The 18,634-nt window shown below is 40.4% G+C and overlaps 1 long non-coding RNA gene across 14 annotated transcripts in view; it reads left to right on the top strand.

The window, feature by feature from the left end:
• Nucleotides 1–18,634, top strand: part of LOC142019691 (uncharacterized) — a 131,654-nt gene that overhangs the window by 48,208 nt on the left and 64,812 nt on the right. The window contains exon 8 of one of the 14 annotated variants that reach the window (XR_012647160.1): nucleotides 13,527–13,636. The exons of 12 other annotated variants lie outside the window; for them this stretch is intronic. This is a non-coding gene — a long non-coding RNA (uncharacterized LOC142019691). Of the gene's footprint in view, nucleotides 1–9,462; nucleotides 9,586–13,526; nucleotides 13,637–18,634 lie in introns of all 14 variants that reach the window. One more of the 14 variants, XR_012647165.1, reaches the window with a different exon arrangement.

Raw genomic sequence — 18,634 nt, 5'->3', positions numbered from 1 at the left:
TCTATGGGCAGAATACATTTTGTTATGTGCAGCGAGGCATATGGGGATGTGCACCATCAGTAGAAACATAAGGCTGTGTGTGTTGTGGGTGCTCTGCTAATCAGCTGGGCAGCACTATAATCTCTGCTGGACTGCCACCCAATGCTCACCTTACAGGGAACACTGGACTCCTGGTTCATTTAATTCAAAAGAGCCCTGTCGAATTGGGTCTGGAGTCAACAAGATGAGATTCTAGAAAGACAAGTGCAAAGTACTTCACCTGGGAAGTAAAAATCAAATGTGTAAGTAGACAATGGGGAATAGTTTCCTAGGTGATAGTAGTACTGAAAAGGATCAGGGGGTAATAGATCAGAAACTGAATAGGAATCAAAAACGTGATGCAATTATGAAAAAGGCAAATGTCATTCTGAGGCATGTTAACAGTATGAAAGACACCAGAGGTGTCTAGTTCTGCTTAGAGCAGGTTAGGTCTTAGATGGACTACTTCGTCTAGTTCTGGGAGCCACAATCCATGAAAGATGTGGAACAAGCTCAGGAGAGAACAACAAAATTGACAAATGATTTAGAAAACTTGGCCTACCAGGAAAGGTTAAAAAGATGGGGCCTGAGAAAAGAAGAGAGAGGGAGAGCCTGATGACAGTGTTCAGCTATGTTAAGGGCTGTTGTAGAGACCAGTGGTCAATTTTTCTCCATGTCCACAAGAGGTAGGATGAGAAGTAATGAGCTTAACCTGCAACAAGGGAGATTTAGATTAGTTATTAGGGGAAACTTTCCCACTGTCCACATCGTTAAGTTCTGGAATAGGACTCCAAGGCTGATTGTGGGATACCTGTCAGTGGAGGTTTTTAAGAATAGGTTGGACAAACACCTGTCAGGGATGGTTTCCAGTCACAGTGCAGGGTCTGACCTTGCTGGTCTCTTGAAGATTCTTCTACATTTCTCTGATTCTATTATTTCTAAATGAAGTTGCACACCAAAAGAATTCTCCTCTCCAAATTCAGCATCTTCCTCTGTAGTTAATAGACCCTGTATTTTGTTTCTGACAAATACCTACATGACTGCCTTATTTAAATGATAAATTAGCTTTCCATGAATGGGCAGCATTTCTCTGAAGTATGAGAGTAGAACTGGCTCTGTGAGATACTCAGTACTCAACAAATTATACTTTGGCTGTGCATCCTGATTCTTCACTGCCCTGTTTGGTTATTGACCTTGATAATTGGTCCTTCTTCTAGAGAAATATTATTTTCTTTGTTGAACATAGATCCATCTCTCCTGGATTTCTTTCTTTCTTTCATAATGAATGTTTTTGATACTATGAGCAAAGAAAATCCTCTGGGAAGATCACAGTTTTGTTCTCCTTTTTACATAGTACACTACTAATAAAAGTGAAGTTTGTTAAGAATTTCACACTGGAAAAGACACAGTTGTGAAAGGCCTCATGTAAAAGCCACTTGAAGTCAATGAAAAGACTGTCATTGACTGCAATGGACTTTGGATCATCCCTCTTTTTTGTACTGGCCTCAGAAGCATTCCACTCATACAAATACAGACCAGTGTTCCCTGTAAGCTGAGAGCCTGGGCAGATGCCCAGGAAGGATTCAGGTGCTGCTCAGCTGAATAGGAGAGCATCTACAGCCACTCACACTGTGCAGCATCTGTTTCTCTTGGTGGTGCACATCCCCATATTCCTTGGTACACATAATCATATTTATGCCGCCCATTTGCAGGAAAAAAATAGAGGGGACACTGGTACAGACCTCCAGGAACATAAAACACTAGGATCAAAATACAAGGCAATAGATGTTCAGAAGTTCAGGAGGGCACAGCAGCAAGTTGATAATCAGTGCGAAATTTAGTCAGTGTCCAACTATGGAAGAATACACGAAGAAAGAGAGTCATGGGGAATAGGCTTAATCCATAATGGAATCATGAGGAATAACAGAACTTCAACCATGTTACAAATCTCTGCCACTTCATGTCAAGCACAGTGAAATGCTGCATTTGGATTATTGATATGCATTACAGAAGAAGGCTAATGTAAAAATATAATAACATGCTCACTGATAAAAATATTGGGAAAAACGGTATTTTCATGCCATCACCACAACTCTGAATAAGAGGATATTTTAAGAGATTCTAGCCTTGAACTGAATGTTTTATATACTTCTAGTGACACAGCTTCTTACTTATGTATCACATACAGTTAGCAAGATCCCTGGAGGTTTCAGGAAAGTAGTTTTACAGAGAAAAATGTGTCAGTTCTTGCTGATGATATTGGTGAAAATTGGGCCTGCTTCACAAATTGTCCCAGAAACACTTTACAAAGAACAAATGGAGGATTACACACAGCTCTAACCATGAAATGGTGTGTTTAAAATGGATGATAATATTTACCTACCAATAAACTTAAACTCACTGAACTGTGGAATTTCTCGTCTGTCCCATTACTTTTGGCTTCACCCAGAATAGCCACACTCTTTGTGTCTAAAAAAACATCTTAAAGTTTTAGAGAAGTGGGTCTTACCCACAGAAGCTCATGACCTAATGAAGTTGTTAGTCTTTAAGGTGCTACAGGACAACTAAAAGTTGACACTACTTATCTACTAAACCGAACCACTCTAGTAATGCAACACCTTTCTTCAAACATTCTCCTCTGTTTTATGTTCCAATGAGGTTGCTGGCTCTGTTGATGGAAGTCTAGGCCCAGGCAACCTATGACAAGTTAATTCAAAGAGAGAGAGTCTATCTAGGCAGCTAACTGATTAAAGCATATATAGACTTGATAAAACATCATCAAGGCTCAGTTATAGGGAGGTGCTGAGAAAGATAATTTTTCCCAAGGGAGTGAAATGCCAGAGGCCCCACGAAAAAAGGCTGTGTGACATCTAAGTCCAAGGAGAGACCCTGTATTTCACATTTATTTTAGGATTTAATTAAGTGGCATCGCAGCAGGGGAATTTTGTTTTATTGAGTCCTTAAAGAAAAACGAAGGCAGAGAGTGCTTCTAGCCCCATGCTAGGTAAGCATGGGGCACCACAGGGTACACAAGTCCTGTGACAGTCCCAGTTAACTTTTAACACAGTTTTTTAAAAAAAATGAGGAGTGTACGTGGGAATAAATTGTTGCACTTAACAACAAAAGAGTAGCACTGAGTAGAAACAGAGCACTGAATAACGCATTCCAAACCATGCTGCAAGTTTTCCCTCCCTTCTCCAGCAGCATTCATCCTTCCTTTTCTGGCAACACCACCTGCTCTTCCAATATTAGGCTTCTTCCGAACAGAACGTGGAGCAAATAAGAGAAAAAAAAATGTTTGTCATTGAACTGAACTGAGAAGAAGGAAGGGGAGAATGATAAGATCATAGCCTGCAGCACTTTGTTTATGAGAACATCTTTCTACTGATATATGTCTGAACTAGGTGAAAGGATTGTGTCACCCCTAACATATTTTAAATGCTGGGACTGTCATGCAAGAAGACAATGATTAACAAGTTTAAGCAAAATATGGTGTCCATGAACAGTCGGTGTTTTTTTAAGGTTTGCACTTGGTAAGTTTGTGTGATGAAATGGTTCCTCATTGTGTTGTGGTCTTCTCTAATGGAACCTCTTCTCAAACCCCCTCAAGGTTAGTAAACTAGCCTGGACTGTAGGTGAATCAACAATGTTCCTAAGTATATTTGTCACAGGTTTTTCAGCTTGTCTATCTTATATGGCCCCAATTATCACAATACTGAGTTTCTCAAATCTTTAATATATTTATCCTCACAATATCCCATACAAAAATGAGAAGTGCTAATATCTCCATTTTACAGATGGGCAACCAAGGCACAGGAAAAAGATTAAGTAACTTACCCAAGGTTACACAAGAAGCCTGCGATAATGCTAGGAACTGAACCCAGAAATCCTTCCTCTCCTTGTCTATATCACCCTCCTAGATAGCACATCCACTGCTTTTTCACAGAAAAGCTATGTCTACTCTAGAGGGTTTTGTTGGGAAAATGTCCATTTTGCCGACAAAACCTGCAGAGTGCCTAGATTCCCAAGATGTACTGTTGGCATCAGCACTTTTGCTGACAGCTTTACACTGCTCCCCATGAAGAGATCTGTTGACAGAAAGACGGGCTGGACGTTCTGTGGGGGGACCCCCTGTTGATGGACAGGGCTTCCAGGACACTGGGCAGCCCTGTCTGCTGTGCTTCCAGTTGACCAATTTGCCAATAAAGTGACTGGGAAGTCTGGCCACAATCTGTCGACAGAAGTTTTGTTGGAAGATATCTTCCAACAAAAACTTCTGTCAACAAATCCCTGTAATCTAGACACAACCAAAGTGATTCGGAGTTTTTCTATTGGTAGTAAGTCCCTTGTGTTGCAGAGGCAGTATTTGAAGCCAAGGCATTATTTGCATTTACTTTAAATCACATTCATGTTTTCTTTCCGTTTCTCTCTTCACTCCTGCCTGTATATCAGTGGCTCTCAACTAATAGTACACAGGGGTTTCCAGAAGGTGTGTCAACTCATGTGGATTTTTGCCTAGTTTACAAGTATAAAAAGCACTAGTAAAATCAGCACAAACTAAAATTTCACACAGACAAAATTAGAAAATGAGGCAATGTTTCGGGGAGAATGTGCTCTGACACATTTGCATTTTTATATCTGAATCGTGTAAGCAAGGAGCAGTGCACAAGACAAGGGGTAGTGGTGCCCGGAAAGGTTGGAAACCATTTGTCTAGATCAGTGTTTCTTATACGCTTTGAGATCACTGAATACCAAACAATAATATTTGCATGAGAAACACCTCTGAAAATTTTCTTAACAAAATTGTTGCCAGACCAAAAAAAAAACAACCAACCAAAACAACAACAACAACAACAAAACCCCTGCAACATATACAGCTAACCCAACATGAAGTAATTTGATCAGGTATCATAGCAATCAAGTAGTAACAGGGTAGCTGGTTTTAAAGACAGAAAATATAGACCATCAGTGTATGATATCAAAAAAGTATCAGACTCTTACAGCACAGCTGAGAGTTGTTCACGCAATACCAGTGTTCCTTGGAACATAGTTTAAGAAACACTCATCCTGATTACTTAGGTTAGAAAATTAGGACTAAAAGATAGGAATTCCTGAGTCTTAATCTCTGTTCTGCACCTATTGCCATCCTGTGTGGTCTTGCGTAGACCTCTGAAGTGCTTTGCCTCAGTTTCTCATCTGTAAAATGGAGATAATACTTGCCTTACCTACCTCCCAGGGATATTATTCAAGGAGGGTTATTTACTTAATGGCTGTAAAGTTCATCACAAATGAAAACAGCATGTGAGCACAAAGCGTTATTTAATCCTGGGATCAAAAATAGTCTCCAATCATTTTAAGCAGAACATTACTTTTTGTGTGAGGCTCAGTCAGACACATGGGTGCTTCCCTTAATTTGAGTCATCAGGAACCATACACTGTCTCTTTAAGCAATAGTTTACTTCTGAACGAGTAAATGTACTAGACAAAGCAGCCATTATTTATGCATTCCTGCATATATGGCAAGGTGAGAATAATAGAATAAACATCATATACTTCATTATGATATCGGTTTACACTTCCAGGGTACACAAAAAGAGGCCATTTCATCAAGCTAATTGCCTGAAAGTAAAAGAGAGAGAACTTTAGCTATTAGTCTATTATGGGGCTTTTTTCTTAATCACAAATAGGGGCTGTGTTTCCCTAGGGGGATGTGTATTCTAATTTACAATTGAACTACAGATCAGAGCAATCAATCTTGTGCAGCACTTTTACAGTGTAATTGCTGCAACATAACAAATAAAAAAAAGCAGCCTAAGCTGAGTTTCAGCTTGAGGTGGAGATATTTACCAGGCATTGGTTCATGGTGGGAGGGAGGGAGAGCGATGCCACAGCCATGAATATGCAATGAGGGCTCATTAGTGCCCCAGTGTTGCCATGACGAATGGCATTATCCCCAGACTGGTGCAGCCTAAACATGAATTTTATAACGACCCATTTATCATGACTTGTCATGGGTTTTTTTACTGTACTTTCCACTGGCTTGCGCACCTTTCACCGTTATTACTTTAGAATCCCTTTCTTTTGCTATTATTTTATTTGGTGTTGATTCCTGTCTCCTAAAGAGAAAGTGCTTTCAAAGAAGAACAGGCCAGTGGTGCTTTAGGATGCACTAGGAGCTTCCAAAGCTGAAGAACCCATGCAAAATATGTAGGTGGTCTCTGTCCACTTCCTAGTGGACAAATGTCCTCATTGTCGTAAATATCAGTACTAGCTAATAAGCTTGTCAGCTGACTTAGCAGAGCAGTCCAGAATTGAATGAGCAGGGAAACAAGAATCTTCTCATTCTGGTGCGTATGATGCATTGATCTATAATATAATATATGGAGATACACATGTCATAGAACTGGAAGAGACCTCAGGAGGTCAGCAAGTCCAATCCTCTGCCCTCTTGGCAGGACCAAGCACCATCCCTGGCAGTTTTTTTAAATCTATTTGCCCCAGGCCCCTAAATGGTCCCCTCAAGGATTGTGCTCACAATACTGGGTTTAGCAAGCCAATGCTCAAACCACTGAGCCATCTGCATGGTCATCCTGGGCAGGAACTAAAAATGTTCCTCCTCAGTCCATTCCACCAGTGTGCATGACATAAAAATCTGGATCTCATCTATAGGATGACTATGCACTAAATCCAGCAAACAAAACTTCTGGTGTATACAAGTATGGGCTGAACATAGTGTCCAAGCAATGAGATTAGGATCCAGTGGTTTAGAGCAAGATACATGAGTAAAATCTAAAGAGAAAAGGATTTTTTAAATACTAAAAGCAACCTGTGCTTCTCCTTCCACTGTCTCCTTGTCTCTTGACTGTTCCCCGTATTTTACTACTGGTTCACAAAGTAGCAAAGCTAACCTATAGTTAATTAATTATTACTTAAAAAGAGATCATTGTATATCAGAAGCTTGCACTGATCTTTCCTGTGTATGTTCTGCAGTACATAAAGGTCTTCATTCTCCAGAGATAAGAATCTGGTACTTTCATTGGCATTAAAGTTCACTTAAAAAAAAAAGACAAGTGTATTTTATTATTATACCAAAATATCTTGAAGGCAAAGATGCATTTTTTTCTCTGAAGTTTCTTTGAACTTTTACAGGAGTTTCTGGGATATCTATCAATATCAAATCTGTCATTGTTGGTTTTCCCCCATTTTGCTATCTTACAAGGGTTACAAGAGCATAGAAACTTATTTAATCTATTTCTGGGATAAAACTTAATTTTCTCAAAAAAGTTGTGGGTTTTTCATGGTATGTGGAAAGAACTCCCCTGAAATTTTATGGTGGGATAGGACACAGGTTCTTCTGTCATAACTTGGTGATATCTTCGAAAGTTGTAAAAGTAATCTCAAGTATCAGTCCAGCAATTTTTAGGCTCAGAGATGGGGCATTCAAAGTCCCTATTTCTTGCGACAAATCTCCATTTCGCTGTTATAGTTATCACAACACCCACATGCTTCACTAAAACTTTAGCTTGTCGAGGCAATGGTGCATTATCCAAAGATTCATGACAGGTTTTCACTCTAGCATTCAACAGTCAAATATTTGGGTGTGAGAAAGTGACAGAAGTGAAAAGCTCACCTTCTGAAAAGGCACGTTAGATTTGTGGCACACCCTGATACATTAGCCATATCACAGTCACCTTGGGCCCTCATCATATTGACATATATTGTAAGCTCTTTAATGCAGGGACTATATTTTCTCTATGGCTATGTTTAGATTAAAGGGATTTGTCGACAGAAGCTTTTGTCAAAAGATATCTTCCAAAACAATTCTGTCAACAGATTGCAGCCAAACTGCCAAGCAGATCTCACGCGCGATCTGCTCTGTCGACAGAGAGCGGTTCTATCCTCAAAACAGCACATGAGAAGCACAGCAGACAGGGCTGCCCAGAGTCCTGGAAGCCCCATCTGTACACAGATGGCCCCCTGAACATGCAGATTGGCTTTCTGTTGACAGACCTCTGTCTACAGAGGTGTTATTCCTTGTGGGGAGAAGGCTACAGCTGTCGACAAAAGTGCTCTGTTCTGTCAACTTACTGTCAAGAGAATGCCTTGGAAATCTGAACATTTTGTGGGTTTTGTTGACAAAACAACTGTTTTGCCAACAAAACCCTCTAGTGTAGACATAGCTTACAATGCCTTACTCATTAGGGTCCCAGACCTTTACTGAAAGTGCTAGGTCCCAGTGTAATGCAAATAACAATGATGATAATGGCCACATTTGCTTAGCTTAGAGAGACTCAGCAAAGAGCAAGAAGAACTTAAAATTATGTTTTTTATTAAAAAGCAAATACTAAACCAACAAAAACTAAACCAAACCAAAAGGAAACCTGGAAGTGAATGTTAGTGTGGTAAAAGGAGATCATGAATTTAACAGGATTTGAGACAGCAGAAGACAACATTGTATTTTTATTATGTTTTGTTTGTATTATGTGTGCAATTTAGTTTTTGTAATAGATGTCCAAATAGGCTTCTACAAGTCTAGATTTTATTAATTATTTTCTCAGTGTCTGTCCTGATGGTACTTTATAGATACAAAATAAGGCAAAGCCTCTAGCCTCTGGGAGCTTTATGATGTTAAAAACCCAGATAATTTGGTGAATATTGGCAACTGATCATTGCTCAGTCTTGATCATCCATTGGGGAGCTAAGAGAAGAGAACATTGTTATAAAAGGAGGGAAGGGAATACAATATAGCCTAGTATGTTCCCCCCACCACCTACAATTATTGTTTGGTCCTTTCTTCTCTTTTTAAAACTGATCAAATTTGTTTCAGACAATCATGATCACCCACCAAAGTGGTGGTGGGTATCTCTGGAGTGCAGATTAATGTTAAAAATATACTGTTTGTATTAAGACCAAAACAACCACATTATGAGCCTATTGCTAGACCTGTCTGTAGCATTTCAGATGATCAGTTGTAGAATCTTGCTGCCCTGTTCCAGACAGGTGGCAGAGTGAGCAAGTTCCTGCCGAGATGATTTTAATCATTCCTCATACGTTCCAGTCAGAGCACTGTGGTGGGCGCCTGCTGGTTCACCTCTGTAGTCCTGCCTTGTGGAGTTGCTTAGTAATTCAGTCTCTCTCACCCCTTCTGTTCATTATCTATATGAAGACAGATTTTGAACATCATGGATTACAAAGCCAGCCCTGTGCAGATAAAACCTAGGTCTATGTCTGTTTCATGTGACACACAGACAGCAGGGTCTCCTCAGCCTCAAAATGAGCAATCATCTGAAAGAACAGATGGGTGAAGATGGGTCCAGAAAACACTGAATTGATGCTTGAAGGAAAAGGGAAGTGTTTAGTAGAACTTGCCACCTCTGTCATATTACCTTCCAGTGAGCATTCACCCTCAGATTACTAGGACTCACACATACTTGCTATTTCTAGATCCCGAAACAGCTGCAGCTGAGAAAAGTGCCACCTTCCAGCAAGAGCTGCCAAATATGACACCTGCCAGTTTTGGACATAGCCCCAAGGACCAATGAAATCATTCTTCTTCATATCAGAGAGGTAGCCATGTTAGTCTGTATCTTCAAAAACAACAAGAAGTCCTGTGGCCTTATAGACTAACAGATATTTTGGAGCCTAAGCTTCTGTGGGCAAAGACCCACTACGTCAGATGCGTCTGATGAAGCATTGGCTCTTCAAATATATTAAAGAACATAATTATTTTATTTTAATGATTGCCATTTCCAGATTGAATAAGTGCTGGTGAACAGTTTGCAATAATAATTATACCCATTTTCAGAAGAAGCATTAAAATTAGCAGAAATTGCAGCATTTTCAGTAACATATTTGGATACCCGTAGATGTGGACCTAAAACTGGAAAAAATAAGAGCCTAGCTTCTAAACTAAACTGGCCATTTTAAAATTGGTTTTATATGTCTTTCTTATTTCTTATATGGTAGACATCAACAGAATATCTTAATGCCTCCGACCCAAAATAGAGAAGTATATACGCAAAAATACATTCTTTGCTTTCTGTCACCTGCTTGCCTCTTTAAAAAGGGACTGGCCTGATATGTGTAGGTCAGTACAGGTAAGTAGACTGAAGAATAGGGGCTCTTTTGCATACCTGGCTTAATCTAATTCTTGACTCCCCCCCCCACTTCTGCCCCTCTACTCTGTGATTTGCCCACCTGGATAACATTTTTCTGATTTGTCAACCTTGATTACTATTTCTGGTTCTCTGTGCCTTAAATATTGAGTCTGTTCTGGTATGGCTATGGTCTGAAGAAGTGGGTCTGTCCCACAAAAGCTCATCACCTAATACATTATTCTGTTAGTCTTTAAAGTGCTACTGGACTGCTTTTTTGTTTCCAAAATATCTGTTAGTCTATAAGGTGCCACAGGACTTCTTGTTATTCTTCTTACTGATTTGGAAGCCTTTCCGATTTAGTAAGACAAATAACAGAGAATGATGTCAATGCCCAGACATTCCAAGTCATCACACCAATGCCCAACTCTCTACAGTGGTTTAATCAGGAGTCCTATGTCAGATTCAAGGTTTTGGTGGTCATCTTTGAAGACTCCTATGGAATCAGCCCAAGCTACTTATTATTTTACATGATCATGACCTCCTACAACAGGTATGTTCCACTCGGACCATGGAATTATCATCCTCAAGAGTAAAATGTGTGCTGGTAGGAGAAAAAGTTTTTTGAGTGACTGGCCTTCAGATCGAAACTCCAGAAGAGAGAAGGATGACACCCTGTTGATGGACAGGGCTTCCAGGACACTGGGCAGCTCTGTCTGCTGTGCTTCCAATCAGTATACTTACCTGTACTGACCTACACATATCAGGCCAGCCCCTTTTTAATGAGGCAAGCAGGTGACAGAAAGCAAAGAATGTATTTTTGTGTATATACTTCTCTATTTTGGGTAGGAGGCATCTAGATATTCTGTTGATGTCCACCATATAAGACAGCAGAAAGACATATGAAGCCAGTTTAAAAATGGCCAGTTTAGTTTAGAAGCTAGGCCCTTATTTTTTCCAGTTTTAGGTCCATATCTATGGGTACCCAAATATGTTACTGAAAATGCTGCAATTTCTGCCAATTTTAATGCTTCTGAAAATGGGTATAATTATTATTGGAAAACTGTTCACCAGCACTTATCTGATCTAGAAATGGCAATCATTAAAATAAAATAATTATGTTCTTTAATATATTTGAAGAGCCAGCTCTAAAAAGCAGAGTGTTTATATTTTTTTCAAGACAATCCTTTAAATTTATAATAAGCACACTCAGATATGAAGAGTCGGAGAATAAAATGTTCTTTGTTCTGTGGATATTGGCTTCCTGCAAACTGTCAGTCTATGTGCTTGTCTCACATTGGACTTAGGAAATATGGATGGGATTTTTTTTAACTCTGTGCCCATGGAAATCAGTGAAATTTTATTATTGATTTGAATGGGAATGGTACTCGGCTAAAACTGTGTACATTCAAAAATTCAACGCCAAATGTGTATCTGAAAAAAATTATGTGCTGACATAACTCCCACCAAATCATAAAGTCAAACAAATGAACATTTTTTTAAATTGTAAATTTACTTACGTTAGCAAACAGGGTCTTAGTGTTAAAAAAAAGTGAAAATCAGAGTGATAACAATTGTATGGCTATATATAATGTTCAATACTCACTGTGTATATTTATTAAAAAGAGAAACAACAGAAAGAGATGGTTTTCTATACATAAAATCATTTGAAATGTTAAGACCTACAAAAGAATATTCACAGAGAACAAGTTTGCATTTAGGGTTAAGTAATACTTGGCTATTTGAGCATCGACGCAAAAAGAAAATGTTTTTGTACTTGTAAAACCACCAGTAGAAATCTCTGATTTAGACATCTTTGATGTTTCATTTTATATACAGAGCTATCTTCGCTTTGAAAAATGCTTCAGAGCTTAGCATCTTTGGTGGGTTTTCATCCCTATCCTGCACTCAATACCAGTCAATCAGATTGATACTTCCAATAAACTAATCATCTTCTCCTTCTGTTGTATTTTTAAATCCCCCCTGTTCCTTATTTGGAATCAGTCACACGTTTATTCCCACTTCAAAAACAACCAATTCTCTTCTCCTTCTCCCCACTTTTTAAATGACATCTTCAGTCATTAACGAGTTAATAAAATCTCAAAGTCATCTGGGGATAGATAAGGAGAAAGAAAGAAGAGTATTGTGCACTTAATGACAGGCTCCCTGCTGCCCCTAAGATGTCACGGGTCAGCCATGTTAAGAATGTGTGTGCCCAATCATCTGCTGATTTTTATCAGCAAGGCCTCAAGCAGAATCTGACACGGGCCAGTTTGGGAGTTACAATGAATAAACAATGCCTTCTTGGATTGTTGGCGGCTGTATGATAGAGTGAGGGGGTTTATATATACTAAAACATGATGACATTAGCAATCAATACACCCATTACTAGACAAGTTATTGGACAAAGAATGCACATGTCTAAGCTACGTGCACTTTGAACATACGACCAGTGGTGGAAATCCACAGTAATAATATTTCTTAACCCTTCATGAGCCTGATATGCTACACCTTACACTGCCTTGTAGTATCTGCGATGATGTGATAAAGGAAAGCTTGACCTGATCTAGAATGTGAAACAAGACAAAAAGAAACATTCAAACTCTGGTGGAAGGTGATCATTTTCTATTGTATTGCTTCACACTTTGCTATAAAATGGAATGGAAAAACAGACACATATGAATAATTTTTTGTGTGTGTTCCTTGGCTATTATAGGAACATCTCCCCATGTCTATCTCAGCACACTCAGCATCAATCAGTGCTTTTGTGAACTCAGGATATCCCATGTTTACGGCCTGTGTACTGTGTATGGCAGTAGTTGTGAAGGTGCCAAATGAGTGTCAGAGCAAAAATGAGCATCTGTGGCAAATCCAAATGATCATTTAAAGTACAAATCTACTCAGGGCTTTGCTGTGCAAGTTGCCCAGAGCTCTGTCGTGGTGGTGGGCGAGTGTTGCAGAGGGCTACGCAATGTTAGGGAGCAAGAAGAAGCACAATCCCTCATGAGACAGTGTGGTGCACCCATGGCATTATCCATTAGGAGGAACTAAGAGATCTGCACTGGTCCTTCCTCTGGGCTGATGAGCAGAGAGACAGAGATATAGCCCCACCTCTTTCCTGACATTTTGCTTCCCCAGAGGAAGCACAGACAGCTATGCCTGCACGCTGACCACTAAAGTCAGTTGGAGTTAGATACCTTAGTAGCTAAGACGATATGAGCCTGAGTCACTCTGGTCTAATCCCTTCAGAGTTCGTGGGAACGTCACAATCTGGCCTTTGGAGTTTTGGCTTTGGTGGTGGGAGAGGGCTGTGGTCCAAACACACTGTGAAAAATCATGAAAACTCATTTCCTTTAAGCTAAAATAGTTCCCAAGCCTTTAGTGAGAGACATTGGAATATTCTCTTCTACCTAGGAAGAAGGTTCTAGAAAAGTCTGAAGGTGAATTTAACAAGCATATGCCTGAATGATTCCCTTTCTAAATTGGAAATGCTTCATAAAATGGCACCTTTACCTTACTTTACAGTGAGTACGGTTTTGTCATGTTTCTTTGAAAGCCCTCAGTGAGCCTCCCTATGTAATTTACAATTAACTTTTTGCCTCAAGGTAACAGCTTCATTCAGAAAAATAATGATAATAGACTGACCTTGTTATGAATGGATAACAAGCTGGAAACAATATACTTTGTCACAGAGCATTAACTGTTACCGCTGAAATTGTAAATAATGTGTACAGACCTCCAAGTAAGTGTCTCTCCTTAAAAATATTATGTCCATTAAACACTTGGTATGTAATGTATTATTCTGAAATCTGTTTACGTCCATGTATTCTATGATTGTGTTGGCTGGCAGCATTCACCTCCAGGCTGCCCAAAAATTTTGCAGAGGTGGCATGTCTGTTCAGTGGTGCATTTCTACACCTACAGGATGAGGCCAACTGTGGAATCTGCTCCCAAATGTTTGCAAGCTATATGGCCACTGCTGTTATTTGAACTGGTTAATTATTTTTTTTTACCAGTCATTATTACACATAGTACTATAGTGTTCTACGCTTTGGGCCCTCTTCTCTGATGCTTTTGGCCTATGCTGGGTGTTCCTCTGCTGATCAAAAGCAGCCTTAGATCAAGCTTAGCTGGCCACTGGAGGTTCTTCTCCATTCCAGAATCCCTGGGTGATATAAGACATAGTGGATCTCATACCATTTCCCCTTCTCAATCACTGGGGTAGAGGGTGTGACTCAGAAAAGGGGGCATAGCCATGTTTTTTAACACCTGGCTGATCCCATACTGCCCCGTTGGCCTAGTTGTCTATGTCTACAGGAGGACAAAGTGATTTGGAGTCACCGTTCTGCTGTCCCACCTGCAATAAGTGTTTGTAAGGTGTAGTTTCAGCCTTTAGACTGCATTTTACATTAGCAGTTTGAAATTGTTCTGGTCGACTACTGTGGGACATTCACTAAGTGGGAGAGAGGACACTTTAAACCAGGGGTCAGCAACCCCCAGCACATGTGCCAAGAGTAGTGAAGGAGTCTGTTTTCACTGGCACATGAGTGGGAGCTCAGCTCCACCCCTCCTCCGACATGCAGCCAGTAGCTTGCTTGCAGCTATGTCACCTGTGGATTAACAAAAGACCAGCTACTGCTACCAACCACCACCTAAATGGTAAATCTCTGCATCTGTATTTATTTATTAATGAAGCTGTTGTCAGTAGGACTATTAATGACTTTAAAAATGTCACCAGCACTCAGACAGTACATGGAGGTCAAAAGGTCAAATTTCCGCACTCTGCTTCCAAAAGTTTGCTGACCCCTGCTTTAGACAGATAAAGGGCAGCATTAAAACTACAAGTGCCATGGCATTAACTATCTGGTTGCCAGTAGTTAGGATTACTAGCTTCCAGCAAAACAGTCTCTCAACAGCCAGCATATATCACATGGTGGTTGCCAGAATGAAAAATAATTAGCTAGAATTTTACTCGCATGACTATTGTGCTCTATGAACAAAGTGAAAATCCATTGCTTTGGGCATCTAGCGAAGCCATTAGACTGGCCCTTGGAATGTCAGCTCCCAGCTCTGTCCCAGACTTTCAATATAACCTTAGTGTGGCCGAGTCCCCTAGGTGTTAACTAGTAGCCCAGGCTTGTAGGACTTCTGGCTGTTTACCAGAGTCTGTTCCTTCAGTATGGGGTGTGGCCCCAAGAGTCCACTCCCCCACCCCCCTCAGTGGGGGTTTCCTTCTGGTTCTCCCCCTTTGCACCCTGGGGAGGGTTTGGAGGCTTGTGTCCTCATGCAGCCAACACAGCAGACAGCTCTGGTTCAGGTCCTGTGGACAGCAGAACCAGCTCCTGCTTCTCCACTGGTCAGCCCATAGCTGAGCTAGGTTCCATCCTTTTATCCTCCCTCTGGGCCTGGCATTGGCTGCTGATAAAACAGGGAGGGGCTAATGGGGTAAAAAGCCCTTGTTTAGACTCTGCGCTGCTAGGCTCTCCTTTCACTCCCTAATACTTTGGCAAGTGTCTTTTGTGCCTCAGTTCATCACCGGGAAAAAAGGAGCAAAGAGAAGCACAATCCAGACACTTGCTCCTTCATTTTTCTATATTGTTTAATTAAGATGGAAACTCTTTAGGGCAGGGACTGTGTCTCGCAGTGTGTTTGGACAGCCAGGCATGATGGGGCTAATTGCAGTTGTGGCTAATCTGCTGCTGCAGAGCTGTAATACGAGCAAATAAGCGAAAAAATACACTCTCATTCACAAGGAAACACATGCCTTGCACAGGTAGGTCTGGGTAAAAGTCTCTTCTGTCCATATTGGAGCCAGAACTTAATGCATTGCTAGTTATTAAAGTACACTTATATGTCCTTCATTTGGTATTTTTCCCCAGTAGCTCTGTTTTAAGTTCTGAATTCTAGCCAGATGATGTGCAGTGCATTTTGGTGCCATCCCTCTGTAGATGTGCATATCCACTGGCAAGAAAGTGAAGGATTAGCAATGGGCAGAGGTCAAGTCAGTCAAGACTTAAAATACATAGTCGGCTGTAAAAAAGCTTACATTACTGGGAGCTCTCTTCCACATCAGTACTTTGATGCCAAATGTTAATCCTTGCTGGGGACATGATGGCTTGTAAATGTTATAAGAAAATATCATTTTTCCTCTAGAAAACAACCATTTATAGTTAAAAAAGAGATTATTTTCCCATGCTCACATTTGCATTTCATACATACCTACTCTGCTTGAGCTCTGCTTCAGTGATAATATTTAATCATATTATTTATTTATTTTTATATAAAGGAAAAAAGCACGAGCTTGTGCTTGAAGCACTGGGAGAATTACAGTCTAATTCCTGGCTCTGGTGGAGATTAACAAATGACCTTGGCAAATCATTTTCCCTTGCTGTATTTCACTTCTTCTATCTGTAAAATGGGGATAACAATGCACAAAAGGGGCCCTGTGAGGATGAACCTGTTTGTGACTGTCTGAAGAAAGATGCTCCTGGATGCACAAGTATTTGAGTTACAGTGTACAAAAACCTCCATTTGCTGCTAAGAAATCACCAGAAAGAGCTATCTGTCTACCTATCTGTCAAAGTTTCCAAGATGATCAAATCAATATAAGATTCATAAATCATTAGCAGCTATATTGCCACAGTCCGTACTCAGCCACACATGGGACTAATTCCATGCCTCATTCCTCTGCTTGGCTCTGTTCAGATGGTGGCTGTACAGAGGAGATTGCAAGGCCTACTTGTGTGATACTCTCTCTGGAAAGGAAGAAAGTAGGGGGAGAGGAGCAGAGAAGAACAGAAAGTGGCTTGCAAGCCGGATTAGCAGCTTGGTTAGACAGTGGAGTGAACTGCTCCACAGAACACAGTGAAATAAGTGACTCCCTTTCCCCTCCCCCATAATGAGAGCAAATGGGAAATGAGGCAGCAATTGTGACTATCTGATTTACTGCTTTGTTTGCTCCAGGGATGATGCATTTACACACTGCCCCTTATTCAGGGTAGATTGGGAAGTTCTAAGTCTGTTGGAGAGGATGAGCTTTTGCATTGGACTGGGACTCAGGAGATATTGAACAAGTAACTTAGGTCATGTCTATCTTACCTGGAATATTGACCTGCTCAGGGCCAATCTTCTGGGGTTCGATTTGCATGAAATCAACCTATCAGGGGTCAGCAGTCAACTGCTATACTTGTTGCTATCAAAAGGCATAAGGGAGGTTAGTGGGAGAGACCCTCTTGGTAGATATTCCTCAGTAAGGACAGCCAGATAAGTTGATTGCTGATAAGTCAATTCTAGCTACACAAGTGCTGTAGCTAGAATTTTGTATCTGCAATCAACTTACCTGCCTACTGTAGCCCAAGCCTGGGTCTCTGTTCTTCAGATACCCATCTGTATTACTTTACTCTCTGGCTTTATAAACCACCTGGATCATTTGCCACCATTGTACCCTGTAAGCTGAGCACTAGGGAGGCCACCCAGGAGAGATTCAGGGGCCACCTCGTTGGTTAGCCCAGCACACACAACCACACACAGCTGACACCATGTGTTTCTATTGGTGGTTCATATCCACACATGCCTTGGTGCATATTACAAATTTATTCTGCCCATGGATGGAAAAAAATTAGAGGGAACACTGTTTGCCACTATCACAATTTGCTCCCCATATGTCTTTCTGTTGCCTATGTTCCCAATAAGGATAATTCACATTAAGAATTTTTAGGACTTGCTCAATTATTATCCTTCCATCCCTCCATCTTCTCCCTGGTAAGCAACTATAAGGAGGTCCTTCCAAAAGGTGCTTAACCGGTCTGTCTTCTGTCATCCTGGCCACATGCCCTGCCCATTGAAGTTGTTGGGATTTCACTACCTTTACTCTACTTGGCTCTCATAGCGCTCCTGCAGTTCCTCTTTGACCTTCTCCTCCACACATTCTGCATTTTGGGACTAATAATACTTCTTCACCTCCCCACAATATTGGGAAGTGAAACCCATTAGCATCTATGAGGTCCTCTGGGGACATGAACTATTAAGTCCCAAGACAGATAGATCTGATGACACAGAGCCCACAAACATAATAGAACCAATTCAGCTTGGTGAAACCTGATCTCCTAAAAATCACACCACAAATAGTTGGCAGCTATAAAGTTATAATACTCAGTTACAAGGAAGATTCTATATACTTCTCTGTGGCAGTAAATAAGTGTGGCATCCTGCATGGTACTAAGTTCTAAACTGCATGAGTTTGGTTTTGTTATGCAGATGGATTTGTTTTCCTCTTCCCCCTAAATGTTTTGAATTAAAATGACTAACTCAAGGTCAGCAAAGGCATATGGTCCTGCTCAAAACTTTAAACAAAACATTAGTTTTTACAACCTTTTGTAATTTGGTATTGTATACAACATAGTTATAGATGGAGTTTCTGTAATGTTTGCAGTGGGTGACAGAAATATGAGAACCAAATTGATAAGCCATTTAGTGAAGCATTTAATCAATTTCATGCATAGAAAATAACTCCAATTGCTTTT

This window comes from Carettochelys insculpta, chromosome 12 (assembly GCF_033958435.1).
Source record: "Carettochelys insculpta isolate YL-2023 chromosome 12, ASM3395843v1, whole genome shotgun sequence".
NCBI classification, from domain to species: domain Eukaryota; kingdom Metazoa; phylum Chordata; order Testudines; family Carettochelyidae; genus Carettochelys; species Carettochelys insculpta.
The sequence above is the reverse complement of the archived record's forward strand: the minus strand, read 5'-3'. Positions and strand labels throughout refer to the sequence as shown.